This window comes from Herpailurus yagouaroundi, unplaced genomic scaffold (assembly GCF_014898765.1).
Source record: "Herpailurus yagouaroundi ecotype Mexico unplaced genomic scaffold, PumYag 192, whole genome shotgun sequence".
Lineage (NCBI taxonomy): Eukaryota > Metazoa > Chordata > Mammalia > Carnivora > Felidae > Herpailurus > Herpailurus yagouaroundi.
In genome coordinates this window covers 14,574,131-14,589,081 of record NW_024412423.1, presented here as the reverse complement: position 1 = coordinate 14,589,081, position 14,951 = coordinate 14,574,131, and the positions used below count along the sequence as shown (strand labels likewise).

Below are 14,951 nucleotides of genomic sequence, written 5' to 3'. Positions count from 1 at the left end.
GGGGGGGGGGGAGGGGGGTGATGGTCATTCAACACAATTGACCACACTTTTGAAAAAGAATTTTTTTTTGGGGGCGCCTGGGTGGCGCAGTCGGTTAAGCGTCCGACTTCAGCCAGGTCACGATCTCGCGGTCCGTGAGTTTGAGCCCCGCGTCAGGCTATGGGCTGATGGCTCAGAGCCTGGAGCCTGTTTCCGATTCTGTGTCTCCCTCTCTCTCTGCCCCTCCCCCATTCATGCTCTGTCTCTCTCTGTCCCAAAAATAAATAAATGTTAAAAAAAAAAAAAAGAAAAAGAATTTTTTTTTACATTTATTTATTTTTGAGAAACAGAGTGAGATAAAGCCTGAGTGGGGGAGGGGCAGAGAGAGAAGGAGACACAGAACCCAATGCAGGCTCCAGGCCCCGAGCTGTCAGCACCGAGCCTGATGCGGGGCTTGAACCCACAAACTGTGATATCATGACCTGAGCTAAAGTCGGACACTCAACCAACTGAGCCATCCAGGCCCCCCCACACTTTTTTTTTTTTTTTTTACCAAAAATTATATATACACGGTATAAAGAGTCAAATGATTCCATAAGGCTTATTAAAAAACAAAAAAAAAAAATTAAAAAAATGTTTTAATCTCAGCTGTTTTACCCTCCAACCTGTCACCCTACTCACATCTTGTCGCCATTTCCCATTTGCCAGAGCTTTGAACTATTTTTTGTCATTATTTCAATACTTACCTCCAAGTCTCTAAATAATGTGCTTATACTACCACTTCTTTAATTTCCCATTTTAGGCATTACCTACTGATTTCATACTATGGGGTGGTGAGGAATTAATATGTGTTTGGTTGGTCTGTCAGTCTGTCTCTGTCCTCTCTCTTACACACCGCCCCCCCCCCCCACACACACACCACATACACTGCCTTTGGCAGCAAGCATACTTTTCATCCTCTTGACTCCAAATAGAGTTACATTACAAAAGTGTTTATTTTTTTGATGTTTATTTGTTTATTTTGAGAGAGAGGGAGAAAGGGGAGGGGGCAGAGAGAGCGGAGAGAGAGAGGGTCCCAAGCAGGCTCCCTGTGAACAGCTGGATCCCATGAACCGTGAGATCATGACCTGAGCAGAAATCAAGAGCCGGATGTTTAACTGACTGAGCCACCCAGGTGCCCCTCATTATCGAAGTATTTAGCTAAATGTCCAGTATTTCGTTGTTATGACTATGTAAATGCTAGCCAAGTGGTATACCTGAATATCCCCTTTTCTGTATGTCATATCTCCCTGCCTCAACTCTAGTTTTCAACCCTAGATTTAATCATTACTTCCCTCGCCTTTGCTCAATCTTCTCCCTATAGAGCTTCTTACTGGGTCACCCCTGTCTTAGCGCATTCGCGCTGCTAGAAGAAAATCCCACAGACTGGGTAGCTTATAAACAGCAGAAAGTTCTCACAGTTCTGAAGGCTGGAGGTCCAAGATCAGAGTGCCAGCACGGTCCAGTCGGGTCCTCTTCCAGACTGTAGACTTCTCATCGTACCCTCACGTGGCTGAAGGGGCTGGGAAGCTCTGTGGGGTCTGTCCTTATAAAGGTACTAATCCCATCCATGAAGGCCTCGTGACCTAATCACCCTAAAGGCCCCACCTACTGATACCATCACTGTTGGGAGTTAGGATTTTAGCATATAAATTTGGGAGGGGACACAAACATTCAGACCATAGCCAACCCTAAACTTTCCCTCGGTTTTGAAATTCTTTTCTCAGTAAGATCAGATACGTTAGGTATTTAGTCAGTTCCCTGTGCAGCGATCCCTCCCGGAGCTTCCCAGGGCGTTCCAGTAGGAATCAATGGCCCTCTAGGCCTGGTGAATAGCTCTTGCTCTGGGACCTCTCTCCTTCATTGTTCTGGAGACTCCTTTCATCTTTCCATTGCATTGGAACCTTGTTTTCTCAGAACCTATGTCTTTATCTTGGTTTGGTCCCTTAATTAAAGCCACATTGTCTGGTAGCCTCCTGAGAAAAAATACATGAGTGATTCATCCTTTTTCATTGCTGTATGGTTGTCCACGGTGCAAACGTACCACAGTTTGCTTTTTCCATTTTGCTGTTGATAGACTTTTGGATTGCTTCCTTTTGAGGACTATCACAAATAGTGCCGCCATAAAAATTCTAGTGCATGTTTTTTGGTGATTTATGTAAGAATTTTTATTGCATATATACTTAGGAGTGAAATTTTTGGTATAGGAGATGCACTATGTTCAGACTGAATAGATATCGCCAAACATTTTCCAGAGTTGTTGGACTGACTTACACTCTTGACAGGACTGTCTGAGAATCCCAGTTCCTCTACAGCCTTGCCAACACTTGATATTTTCTGCCTTGTTAATATTACCCTTTTGGAGGGGGTGCCTGGGTGGCTCAGTCAGTTGAGCATCCAACTCTTGGTTTCACCTCAGGTCATGGGATCAAGCCCCCACATTGGGCTTTGTGCTGGGCGTGGAGATTGCTTAAGATTCTCTCTCTTTCTCTCTCTCTCTCTGCCCCTCTTCCCCATTCATTCTCTCTCTCTCTCTCTCTCTCTCTCTCTCAAAAAAAAAAAGATAGCCTTTTTTGTGAGTTTTAATGGTATCTTACTGTGGTTTGAATTTGCATTTTCCTGACTACTAATAAAATTGAATGGCTTTTCACATGCTTGTTGTCTATTCAGACATCCTCCTATTTGGTGTCACTGTTTAAATCATGTCCCTATTTTCTTTTGGGATCATTTGTCCTTTTTCCTATCGATCTGTAGAAGTTATTATATATTCTAGATATAAGTCTTTATTAGATACATGTTTACCGACTATCTTCTCTCACTCTGTGAATTGCTTTTATAATCTCTTAATGGTATCTTTTGATGAACTAAAAATTCAAATATTAATAGAGTCCATTTTATAATTTTTCCTTTTATGGTTAGTGTATTTTACATCCTGTTTAAGAATTCTTTCCCTCTTCTAAGATCAAGAAGATATTCTCATCTTTTTTCTTCTAAAAGCTTTATTGTTTTACCTTTCATCTGGAATTGCATCTGGAAAAAATTTTCTGCACATGTTGAAATGTTTCAATATGGTGAAGTACTCTAACACATTGTCCCCTGTTGGCTCAACCTTGCAAATCCAGACTCAACCCAAATGGACTGCGAGATATTATCTTTGTTATATACTCCTGAATTCATTTGCAAATACTTTGCTTGGCATTTTTATTATCTTTATGTTAATGAGTGAGGTTAAATTGTATCCTTCTCTCATATGTCTTTTGGTATCAAGTTATGCTAGCTTATTAAAATGATTTGGGAAGGGTTTATTCTTTATCTATGGTTGATAATAAGATTGCCATTAGCTCACACTTGAATTTTTGGTAAAACTTGCTTGTAAAATTATTCAGACCAAAATGTTTGGTTTATTTTGCAGGGAAAGCTTTTAAACCTATTAATTCAATTTATTTGTATGTTGTTTCTGTATTTCATCTTGATCTACTACATAAATTTATTTCATGAAATCTTTGAAACAGGTTCCTAATTTTTTCCTTTCTTATTAATCTGTCCTGCCCATGTACACACAGAGAGAGAGAGAGAGAGAGAGAGAGAGAGAGAGACAGAGAGACAGAGACAGAGAGAGAGATCCCCCTGTTCTCCCCCCCTGCCCCCGCTCTCGCTACCCCCTCTCTCACTACCCGCCCTCGAATGAGAGGGAGAGGGAGAGAGAGAGGGGAGAGAGGGGAGAGAGATCCCCCCACTCTTCCCCGCCTCTCCCCCCCCCCCCCTCCCCCCACCCCCCTTCGCTCTTGCTCTCTCCTCAAGTGTTGCTCACAGCCTAAAACTCCTGAACTGTGAGATCATGGAGAAAGAGAGAGAGAGAGAGAGAGAGAGAGAGAGAGAGAGAGGAAGAGAGAGAGAGGGGGGAGAGCGAAAGCGAGAGAGCGAGCGCCCGCCCCCGCAGTACTGATTGGCGGGCAGCGGGCACCTGCGCAGGTCGTGATCTCACAGTTCCGGAGTTTTAGCCTGCGGGCCCGGTTTTAGCCTCTCGCTCTCCCTCTCCCTCCTCTCTCTCTCCCCCTCCCTCTCTCTCAGGACCTAGAAATTTATTAGTTTTTAAAATATTTCAGTGAAATTTATAGTGTTACAGACACTGTGATCCTTTTTTTGGATGGTTCTGTGCTATGTTTTGTGGCCTACCACATAAATAAATCTTAAAAATGTTCCATATGTGCTTGACAGGAATGTATCTGATTATATGTCCATTAGATCTGGCTTGTTAATCATGTGTCTAAATCTTTTTTTTTTTTTTTAATGTTTATTGATTTTTAAGAGAGAGACAGCATGAGCATGAGCAGGGGGAGGGGCAGAGAGCAAGGGAGACACAGAATCAGAAGCAGGCTCCAGGCTCTGAGTTGTCAGCACAGAGCACTACATGGGGCTTGAACTCATGAATCCTGAGATCATGACCTGAGCTGAAGTCGGATGCTCAGCCAATCAAGCCACCCAGGTGCCCCTTGTTTAAATCTTTAATACCCCTGCTGATTTTTTTTTTTTTTCTTCTGCTTAAGGATCATTTACTGAGAGAGAGACATCAAAATCTCCTTCTTGGATAAGGAATTATCCCATTTCCTCTCAAAGTGCTAATAAATTTTGCTTTCTAGATTTGGTGCTATGTTGGTACATTCATAAAAGTTTACAACATGTATATATCTTCTACCTAATTGAGCCTCATATTAATATGTAGTGATCCTTTTTAACTCAAATAATGCTTTTTTTTCCCTTATAGCCTATTATTACAGCCTGATATTGTGATAGTCTTCTCTGTTTTACACATTATTTGTATATATTTTTTCATGTTTGAAATGCAGGGAACTTTAAATCATGTCTTACTAGGAAAAAACTTTTGGGGTGCCTGGCTGGCTCTGTGAGAGCATTTCACTCTTGATTTCAGGGTCAAGAATTTGAGCCCCATGTTGGGGGTAGAGGTTACTTTAAAAAAATCATATGTATACACACACACACACACACACACACACACACGTATAATTTTCTTTTTGGTTTTTAGCAGTTTCATTGAGATATAATTTATATACCATGAATGTGACCCACTTAAAGTATACAATTCATTGGTTTTCACAGAGTTGTGCTATCAACACTATATAATATTGGAACATTTTTGTCCCTCCAAAAAGACCATACCTGTTAGCAGTCACTCCCCATTTTCCACCTCTCCCCTTGCTCTCCTGCGGCCCCTCATAACCACTAATCTACTTTCTTTCTCTATGAATTTGACTGTTCTAGCTATCTCATATAAATGGAATCTTATAGTAATTGTCCTTTTGGGTCTGGCTTATTTCACTTAACATATTTTCAAGGTTCATCCAAGTTAGAGCACGTACTTCATTCCTTTTCACTGATGAATATTTTATTGTCCACACATACCACATTTGTTTATGGATTCATCAGGTGATGGACATTTGAGTTATTCCTGTTTTTTTAACTATCATGAATAATGCTGTTGTGAGTGTTCATGAACAAGTTTTGTAAGTACATATGCTTTCCACACGTATGTTTCTTTTGGGGACATGCCTAGGAGGGGAATTACTGAGTCTTAAAGGAAGTGTATATTTAACATTTTGAGGAATGGGCAGACTGTTTTCTAAGCAGCTTACATCATTTTACAGTCCCACCAGCAATGTATGAGGATTTTAATTTCTCTATGTCTTCAACAATACGTGTGATGATTCATCTTTCCAATTAGAGCTACTCAAGGGTGTATTAGGTCGGGTCACCATAACGCAATCCCACAGACCAAATGGCTTAAATAACGGAAAGATTTCTCATGGTTCTGGAGGGTGGGAAGCCAAGATCATGGTGCCAGCCACTTTGGTTCCTGGTGAGACTCTATTCCTGGCTTGTAGGGAGACACCATCTTGCCGTGTGCTAACATCGTGACTTCTTTGTATGTGTGAAGAAAGAGAGACCTATGGTCTCTCTTCTTCTTATAAGAACACTAATCCTATTGGGTTAGGGTCCTGCCCTTATGACTTCAATTAACTTAGTTACCTCCATAAAGGTCCTGACTCCAAATACAGTCACATAGGAAGTTAGGACTTCAACATACAAATTTTGAAAGGTTACAAACATTCAGGCCAGGACTTAGAAAATACAAAGTACTGTCTCATTGTGGGTTTGATTTGCATTTGCCTAATACTAACTACTTGAGCATCTTTTCATATGTTTTATTATCCATTCACGTATCTCCTTCGGGGAAGTGTTTATTCAAATCTTCTGTCCATTTTTAAATTTGGTTTTTGTCTTTAGTATTGAATTGTGAGAATTTTTTAACAAATTCTGGATACAATCCCTTTATCAGATATATTATTTGCAAAAGATATATTTCCTAAAGTAAACATTTTAAATTATGAAAGTCAACAAAAATGGGGGTGCCTGCTGGCTCAGTCAGTAGAACATGCAACTCTTGATCTCAGGGTGGTGAGTCTGAGCCCCATGTGGGGTGTAGAGCTTACTTAAAAATAAAATCTTTAAAAAGGAAGTCACCAAAAATGCAAAAAAAAAAAAATCAGAATTATCAAAAGAACAAAAACAAATTATATCACAAAAGAATTGTAGAATTATCAAAACAAAGTATCATTTAAAATGACATAAAAAAATGGGGCACCTGGGTGGCTTGGTCGGTTAAGCATCCGACTTCGGCTCAGGTCATGATCTCATGGTCCGTGAGTTCGAGCCCCGCGTCGGGCTCTGTGCTGACAGCTCAGAGCCTGGAGCCTGTTTCAGATTCTGTGTCTCCCTCTCTCTCTGCCCCTCCCCTGTTCATGCTCTGTCTCAAAAATAAATAAACATTAAAAAAAAATTGTTTTTAAATAAAAATAAAATAAAATGACATAAAAAAAGATCAAATATGGGTGGCTCTGTTGGTTGAGCATCTTACTCTTGACCTCAGCTCAGATCATGATCCCAGGATCTCAGGATCCAGCCCCATGTCAGGCTCTGCACTGAGCGTGAAAACTGCTTAGGATTCTCTCTCTGTCTCCCATTGCCCCTCTCCCTCCTTGTGCACTCCCCCCACCTCTGAAATAAATAAGTGAGGGGCGCCTGGGTGGCTCAGTCGGTTAAGCGTCCGACTTCAGCTCAGGTCATGATCTTGTGGTCTGTGAGTTCGAGTCCCGCGTCAGGCTCTGTGCTGACCGCTCAGAGCCTGGAGCCTGTTTCCGATTCTGTGTCTCCCTCTCTCTCTCTGCCCCTCCCCCGTTCATGCTCTGTCTCTCTCTGTCTCAAAAATAAATAAATGTTAAAAAAAATTTAATAAAAAAAGAAAAATAAAATAAATAAGTGAGCAAATAAGTAAACAAATAATTTTTTTAAAATCAAATATCCCTGTCACATCAAAAAAAAAAAAAAAAAAACGAAAATGTGCTTATGTACCTTTTAGAAATAAACAGATTTTCAGATTAGATCACAAAGCAGAAGCCAAACTTTATAGTATGTAAAAGAAATACACCTAAAACAAAATGATTCACAAAGGTTGAAAATAAAAGAATGGGCAAAAGTAAACTGGACAAATGCAGATTAAAAGAAAGCAGGGATTGGGATCTTAATATCAGGCAATAGGAATTCATGCCAAACACACATAAAATGAGACCAAGTGGTGCTACTTACAATATTAATTGATATGGTTTACAAAGTCAGGGATAGACAGGCTCTGAAAGCACAGTGGCAATAGTCAAAGAACAGATATTACAAAAGATACAACAGAATTAGATACATTTACCTTAGGAGACTTTAATTGCATCTCAGGGTCCAGAGCAGATCACATAGACTTTTTAAAAAGGATGTGAGGATATGGACAACACAAACAACATGATAAGGTAGAACTGGTCAATGTTATCACATTTCTTCGAGTGTAAGATGTCATCAGCTGTGAAACCTATCACTTTTTTGGTAGCCCTGAGACAATGAATGTTATCATTCACAAGTGTGACACAAGGGGGCGCCTGGGTGACTCGGTTCGGCTAAGCGTCCAACTCTTGACTTCTGCTCAGGTCATGATGGAAAGTGAGATCAAGCCCTGCAAGGAGCTCTGCAATGATAGTGCGGGAGCCTGCTTGAGATTCTCTCTCCCTCTCTCTCTGCCCCTCCCCTACTCGTTCTCTCTCTCTCTCTCTCTCAAAATAAATAAGTGACTTGGAAAAAATAATAAAGTGTGACACAATGCCTTAATTGTAGCCTGCAAAATGCACGAAAAAGAACATCAACTGTGTGTTGTGAAATTTATTTCAGCTCTTTTGAGGGACTTGGCAATTTCTCCTAAATTCGTTTGCTCTCTCTGGTGTGCAACAAGTTTACTCCTGCACATATCTCAGGAACAAAATGTCACACAGATCCATCCACTCATACCTCACTGTCACTTATTATTTGAAGGTTCTACCAAGTCTTTGGTTATTTTTACAAGAAAATGTGGAATTATAGCAATTCTTCCATCAACAATATTTGCTCTACTAATATCAAGTTTATACCTTTCAGCTTTATTTCCAAGCTTTGCTCTGTGCCCAGTAACTTTTAGTTTCAGGGCCAAAACATATACTATAATCTTTTCGCCCATATTTAAAATGGTAATTAAACCCAACATGTATAGAGCCAGCAATGCAAACATAACTCAGCTGAAGTGTAATGATATAAACAGCTGTGACCACGTTTGTCCATGTGCCAGCAATAACAACCACATTACAAGTGCCATCTGGCCAAAAGGAATTATAAGATGCCAAAAATTGAAAGATGAATCCCAATCAGGGATTTTAAAATGTAAAAGAAAGACATTGTGACTCAGATGCAATAAAACCCGGTATACCGTGTTCCCTTAAAGTCGATAATATATCTGCATTTCAAGGGCCCTTTGAACCCTAACCATATCTGGGTCCCCAAAAGAGCCTGAACAGAGTTCAAACAGTGGATGCAATTCAAGCCACACTCTGCAATCACAATTCAAGAAAGCTAGACTTACACACATTATCAGAAAAGAAAGGCCCTTCCATCCAAACATGTAAAGAAAACACATTCTCTTATATCTTGAATCAAGAGGGATGTACTGGGGCCACCTGGGTGGCTCAGTCGGTTAAGCGTCCAACTTCGGCTCAGGTCATGAATGCACAGTCGGTGGGTTCGAGCCCCACATCAAGCTCTGTGCTGACAGCTCAGACCCTGGAGTCTGCTTCAGATTCCGTGCCTCCCTCTTTCTCTGTTCCTTCCTCTCTCTCTCTCTCTCTCTCTCTCTCTCTATCAAAAATAAACAAATCATAGATTTGTTTTCTTCTAGGAGTTTTACAGTCTCACATCTTGGGTGTGAGTCTTCAATCCAGTTTGAGTTTATTTTTGTGTATGGTGTAGGATACGGGGTCCACTTTCATTCTTCTTCTTTTTTAAGTTTATCTTATTTATTTTGAGAGAGAGAAAGAGAGCACACAGGAGGGGCAGAGAGAGAGAGAGAGGGAGAGAGAGAGAGAGAGAGAGAGAGAGAGAGAGAGAATCCCAAGCAGGCTCTGCACTGCCAGCACAGAGCCCATTGAGGGCCTTGAACTCATGAACCACGAGATCATGACCTGAACCAAAATCAAGAGTCAGACGCATAACCGCATAACCGACTGAGTCACCCAGGCGCCCCTCCAGTTTCATTCTTCTACATGTGGCTGTCGAGTTTTCCCAACACTATCTATTGAACAGATAGTCCTTTCCCCCACTGTATATTCTTGGCTCCTTTGTCCTAGGTTAATTGGCCATGTAAGCTTTTGTAGGTTTATTTTGTTCCACTGATAAGATGTGTCTGGTTTTTTTTTTTGTTTGTTTGTTTGTTTGTTTGTTTTTTGCCAAAACCACTGTTTTGATCCCAGATTGGATTAAGCCCCACCCGAAAGGCCTCCTTTTAGCTTAATTACCCCTGTAAAGGTTCTGTCTCCAAATACAGTCACATTCTGGGGTCCTGGGGGTCAGGGCTTCAATATATGAATTCTGAGGGGACACAACTCAGCCTGTAACAAAATCCGTAATAAAATATTATGTAATTGTTCCGCTTTTCAATATATCAGCCATAGCGTCTGGCTCCATTATCTCAGTGCCTCTCAAAAGTTAGATGCACTTATGAATGCCCTGGCAATCTTGTCAAAAGTGCAGACTGTGACTCATTAGTTCTGGGAGGGATGTGGATTCTGCAATTCCATCCAGCTTCTAGTGAGACTGATGCTCTCACTGATATCCACACTTTGGACCACAAAATGGACCATGCTTTGGACAGTAGTAAAACACTGCAAGACAGGAAGCAGTCAGATCCTTGTACACATTGTAATCAAAAGGATTGGATTTGAGGAGCACGTGGGTGGCTCAGTCAGTTAAGCATCTGACTTTGGCTCAGGTCATTATCTCCCAGTTTGTGGGTTTGAGTCCAGCATCCAGTTCTGTGCTGACAGCTCAGAACCTGGAGCCTACTTAAGATTTGGTGTCTCCCTCTCTCTCTCTGCCCCTCCCTCACACTGTCTCTCTCTCTCTCTCTCAAAAATAAATAAAAACATTAAAAAAAAAAAGGATTGGATTTGAGATATAACAGGACTAGAAGATAGTCCATGCGAAAAAAACAGAAAAATTAAACAGCAGAGGAACAAATGTGATTCATATTTGAAGATGACAAGAGAAAGCGATTCAAATAAATTGATGATAACATGCCAAGACAACATACTGTCTTCGTGGAGAAAATGAGAAGGTACCATATCCTTGCCAAATGAAGACGTGAATAGGGTTAATGTACCCCATCAGGGCTGTCCGATTTCTAAAACTGCGAATTCGCAAAACACTTTTTCACGCCACTGCATCATTTCAACAATACTACAAGTGATACAACGGGAGGCTTATCGTATATCATCAGTGATAACAGATACATTTTTAAAATGGGAAATTATTCAATCAGCACTAACAGCTCCCTTTCCAATTTATTTACTGCCAATTTTTTTTTTTAGTATTTATAATCATGCATCACATACAGAGGAATCTCAGACTTAGTAAATTATTCAGAGACTATGTCTTTAATTCATTTGGGTTTCCTTGTCCATACCACCTTCTCCAAAATTACAGGGATTTTTTGGTAACTTTTCTTAGAACAACAACAACAATAAACTCTCCATTATTGGGGCGCCTGGGTGGCTCAGTCAGTTAAGTGTCCAACTTTGACTCAGGTCAGGATCTCGCAGTTCACAAGTTTGAGCCCCGTGTCAACCTCTGTGCTGACAGCTCAGAGCCTGGAACCTGCTTCGAACTCTGTGTCTCCCTCTCTCTCTTTGTCCCCCTTGCCCACCCCCACCATGCTCTGTTTCTCTCTCTCTCAAAAAAAAAAAAAAAAAAAACCACAAAAAAACAAAAAACAAAACATAAACTCTTCACTATTAAAACATATCAAATTACCATCGATTTATATTTGTAGTGCGTTAACGCTGGTGGAAGACAAGCAAATCATACAAACTGAAGGTAACTTTCTTGTGTGAGACCTCCCCACACCCTACAGGAGGTTTAGCATTCCCGGTTCCCGCTCACTATAAATACTGGTGTTGAATCTTCCAATCCTTGTGAGGGATACAAAGATCTCAACAGATGGCCAAAACTTATGAGCATGTGGACCGTCACCGCATAGATCATCAACTAGACTACACTTTACATCTTGAAGATTTAGTGCAATTGCCAAATGCCTGACTTAAAAACCAAAACATCAAATATACCAAAGCAGGAAATGCTTCACAGCTATCTTGTAATCCAAAAGTTTCATGCAGAAAGGCCAAGCCCCAGAAAAGTCTGACATATTCACTCAGGGTTTATGAGTGCAAACCTCAGGTAGGTAGTTGGCTAGCCAGTGAGCTCTGAAAGTTCTTCCCTTATAACCAGAAATACAAGAACAACAGCCTCCACTCTTTTTGTAACCTGTTTTACCCGGCTCTGAGCCTCTTTCACTCAGCTGAAAACAACATACCTGGAGACACTTTGTTTAAATTCACCGGCCTGCCAGACTTTGTAGCGTACCTTATGGAAAGATAGGGCCATATTTCGTAACATAATTTCCATGCTTAATTACCCTGCCCTGAATGAGGTAACTTCAGGGGACCATCTGTTCAGAAAACAACTGGATGAACACTTCAGAGAAAATATGTGAAAGGGTAATTAATGTGGCAAGCTAAACAACAATAAGACATACAAAAACATATTTGGTTCATTTGGAAGATCTCATCTGACACTTCTTTTACCATAGCATCTGTACAAAATCATGTGATGTCTGTATCAAGCCCTCTAATTTGCAAAGCTGTGGTCTTGCCAACAAATTAGTAAACTCTGGCTTATTTGTCCATGTGGATATTTGACCCTGAGATCAAAAGCTGGATTGATTAGTAGCATGAATAAGTTAACTCTTCATAGCCTGACTAAATTATGAAAAAAATATTCTAGCAGTGACTTCCTAGATTCACAAGATGCCCTTGTTTTTTCAGTTCATTTATCTATTTTGAGAGACAGAGAGAGGGTTGGGGAGGGGCAGAGAGAGAGGGAGAGAGAGGGAGAGAGAGAGAGAGAGAGAGAGAGAGAGAATTTCAAGCAGGCTGTGCACTGTCAGCACAGAGTCCGATCTGGAGTTCAATCTCACGAAACCCTGAGATCATGACTTGAGCCAAAATCAAGAGTCAGACGCTTAACCGATGGAGTCACCCGGGTGCCTCACAAGATGCTCTTTTTTAATATAAGTTAAAGCCACGTAATTTTACAATGACTGTCACCAACAGACTTCAGTTTACTCCAGACATTAAAGTAAAAGGGTCACATTTTAATTGTTTGCTACGTCTGATTGTAAGATATCCACCTGTGCCCTGTATATGTAGAATAAAATCTGTAGGACTAAGCCACAACATACTGATAGTACTTGTCTCTAGAAGCTGGAATTACATGTAGTCTTTATTTTGTTCTTTCTATTTTGCTGTTTTTTTTTCTAAAATATTTTCAATATGCACATTTTACTTTTGTAATCAGAAATACATGAGGGGCGCCTGAGTAGCTCGGTCAGTTGAGCATCCGACTTCAGCTCAGGTGGTGATCTCACGGTTAGTGGGTTTGAGCCCCACGTCGGGTTCACTGCTGTCACTGCAGAGCCTGCTTTGGATCCTCTGTCCCCCTCTGTCTCTGCCCCTCCCCCACTCATACATGCTCTCTCTCTCTCCCAAAAATAAGCATTAAAATAATAAAAAAAAAAATACATGAAGAACAGTTACTTTAAGAAATATAATGCATTACCAGCAGAATGTTGACCAAGGTGGTTGTTTAAACATGTTTTACTGAATGGAAATAAATGCACCCTATAACAGGAAGTGCTGAGAACATAATGCACTGGAAAGATTAAAACCACAGACAATGCCAAGCATTACCTGGGAAAATGAAGGGCTTAGATAGTGGGCAGATAAAATATCTGGCGTGGTGCCTAGGTGGCTCAGTCGGTTAAGCACCTGACTTCGGCTCAGGTCACGATCTCACAGTTTGTGAGTTGGAGCCCCATCTCAGGCTCTGTGCTGACAGCTCGAAGCCTAGAGCCTGCTTCGGATTCTGTGTCTCCCTCTCTCTGTCGCTCCCTGACTTGCACTCTGCTTCTCTCTCTCAAAAAAAAAAATAATAATAATAATAATAAACATAAAAAAATATATATCTGGCAATAAAAGTCATAATGCAGCATTTAAACAAAACCTTTACTATTACGAATTATGTTTAGGAGTGCCTGGCTAGCTCAGTTGGTAAAGCATGTGATGCTTGATATCAAGGTTGTGACTTCAAGCCCCATGTTGGGTACAGAGATTATTAAAAATAAAAATCTTAGGGGCGCCTGGGTGGCTCAGTCGGTTAAGCGGCCGACTTCGGCTCAGGTCACGATCTCACGGTCCGTGAGTTCGAGCCCCACATCAGGCTCTGTGCTGACAGCTCAGAGCCCGGAGCCTGTTTCAGATTCTGTGTCTCCCTCTCTCTCTGCCCCTCCCCCGTTCATGCTCTGTCTCTCTCTGTCTCAAAAATAAATAAACGTTAAAAAAAAATTTTTTTTTAAATAATAATAAAAATCTTAAAAAAACCGAATTAAGCTGAAAACTGAAGGGGAATGGGGGTGCTGAAGGAACCTAAGGACCCTCTGCGATGAGACAGAAGCTCCAATGTCAGATTCATCTCCTTAGAATGCTACCGACCTTCAAAGACCATTTTAAACGAGGCTTTCGGTCCCAGCCTCCTGTAACTTTCAGAGTAGGGTACTGGCATCTTGCTTACCCCACCCACGTTATCCTATTTAGTTATTTTGGAACAAATTCAAAGGTTTTCCTCCCCGATTCCCCCTTCAGGGCTCAGGAACCCATAGCCCTGCTGTTGGAAACATTGACAACAATTGGCATCAGCTGCTGGGAGCTGCCTCTCCCAAGATTACGTCCCTCCCAGATGGTAGCCCCGGGCCAACGACTGGTTACTGAAGTTTCCTTGCCTCAGCTGGGGACAATGCCGAAGAATTAAACCAGCTCCGGAGTCCCCCACCCAACTGCAGGACAGGCCAAGGCTTCGGCTGCAATTTACGAGGTGGGTTATCTCCCTCTACTCGACTCCGCCTTCTCTGCTTCCCGGCAGGTGTATCTCCTGAGAGCACTCCCTAGTAAACCTTCTGCACTCATTTTTGTCTCAGTGTCTATTTCCAGAAAACCGCATCCAAAATTGTTGGCAAACGGCCACCTGGGTGGCTGGGTCGGTTGAGCGTCTGACTCTTGATTTCAGCTCGAGTCATGATCCCAGGGTTGTGGGATGGCACCCCAAGTTGGGCTCTGTGCTAAGCATGCAGCCTGCTTGAGATTCTCTCTCTCTCTCTCTCTCTCTCTCTCTCTCTCTCTCTCTCTCTC

General features: G+C 41.4%; 1 long non-coding RNA gene across 1 annotated transcript in view; it reads right to left on the bottom strand.

Annotated features, from left to right (window-relative positions):
• Window positions 1–9,824: 9,824 nt before the first annotated feature.
• Window positions 9,825–14,951, bottom strand: part of LOC121010634 (uncharacterized) — a 9,533-nt gene continuing 4,406 nt past the window's right edge. The window contains exon 2 of the long non-coding RNA XR_005781297.1: window positions 9,825–10,043. This is a non-coding gene — a long non-coding RNA (uncharacterized LOC121010634). The remainder of the gene's footprint in view (window positions 10,044–14,951) is intronic.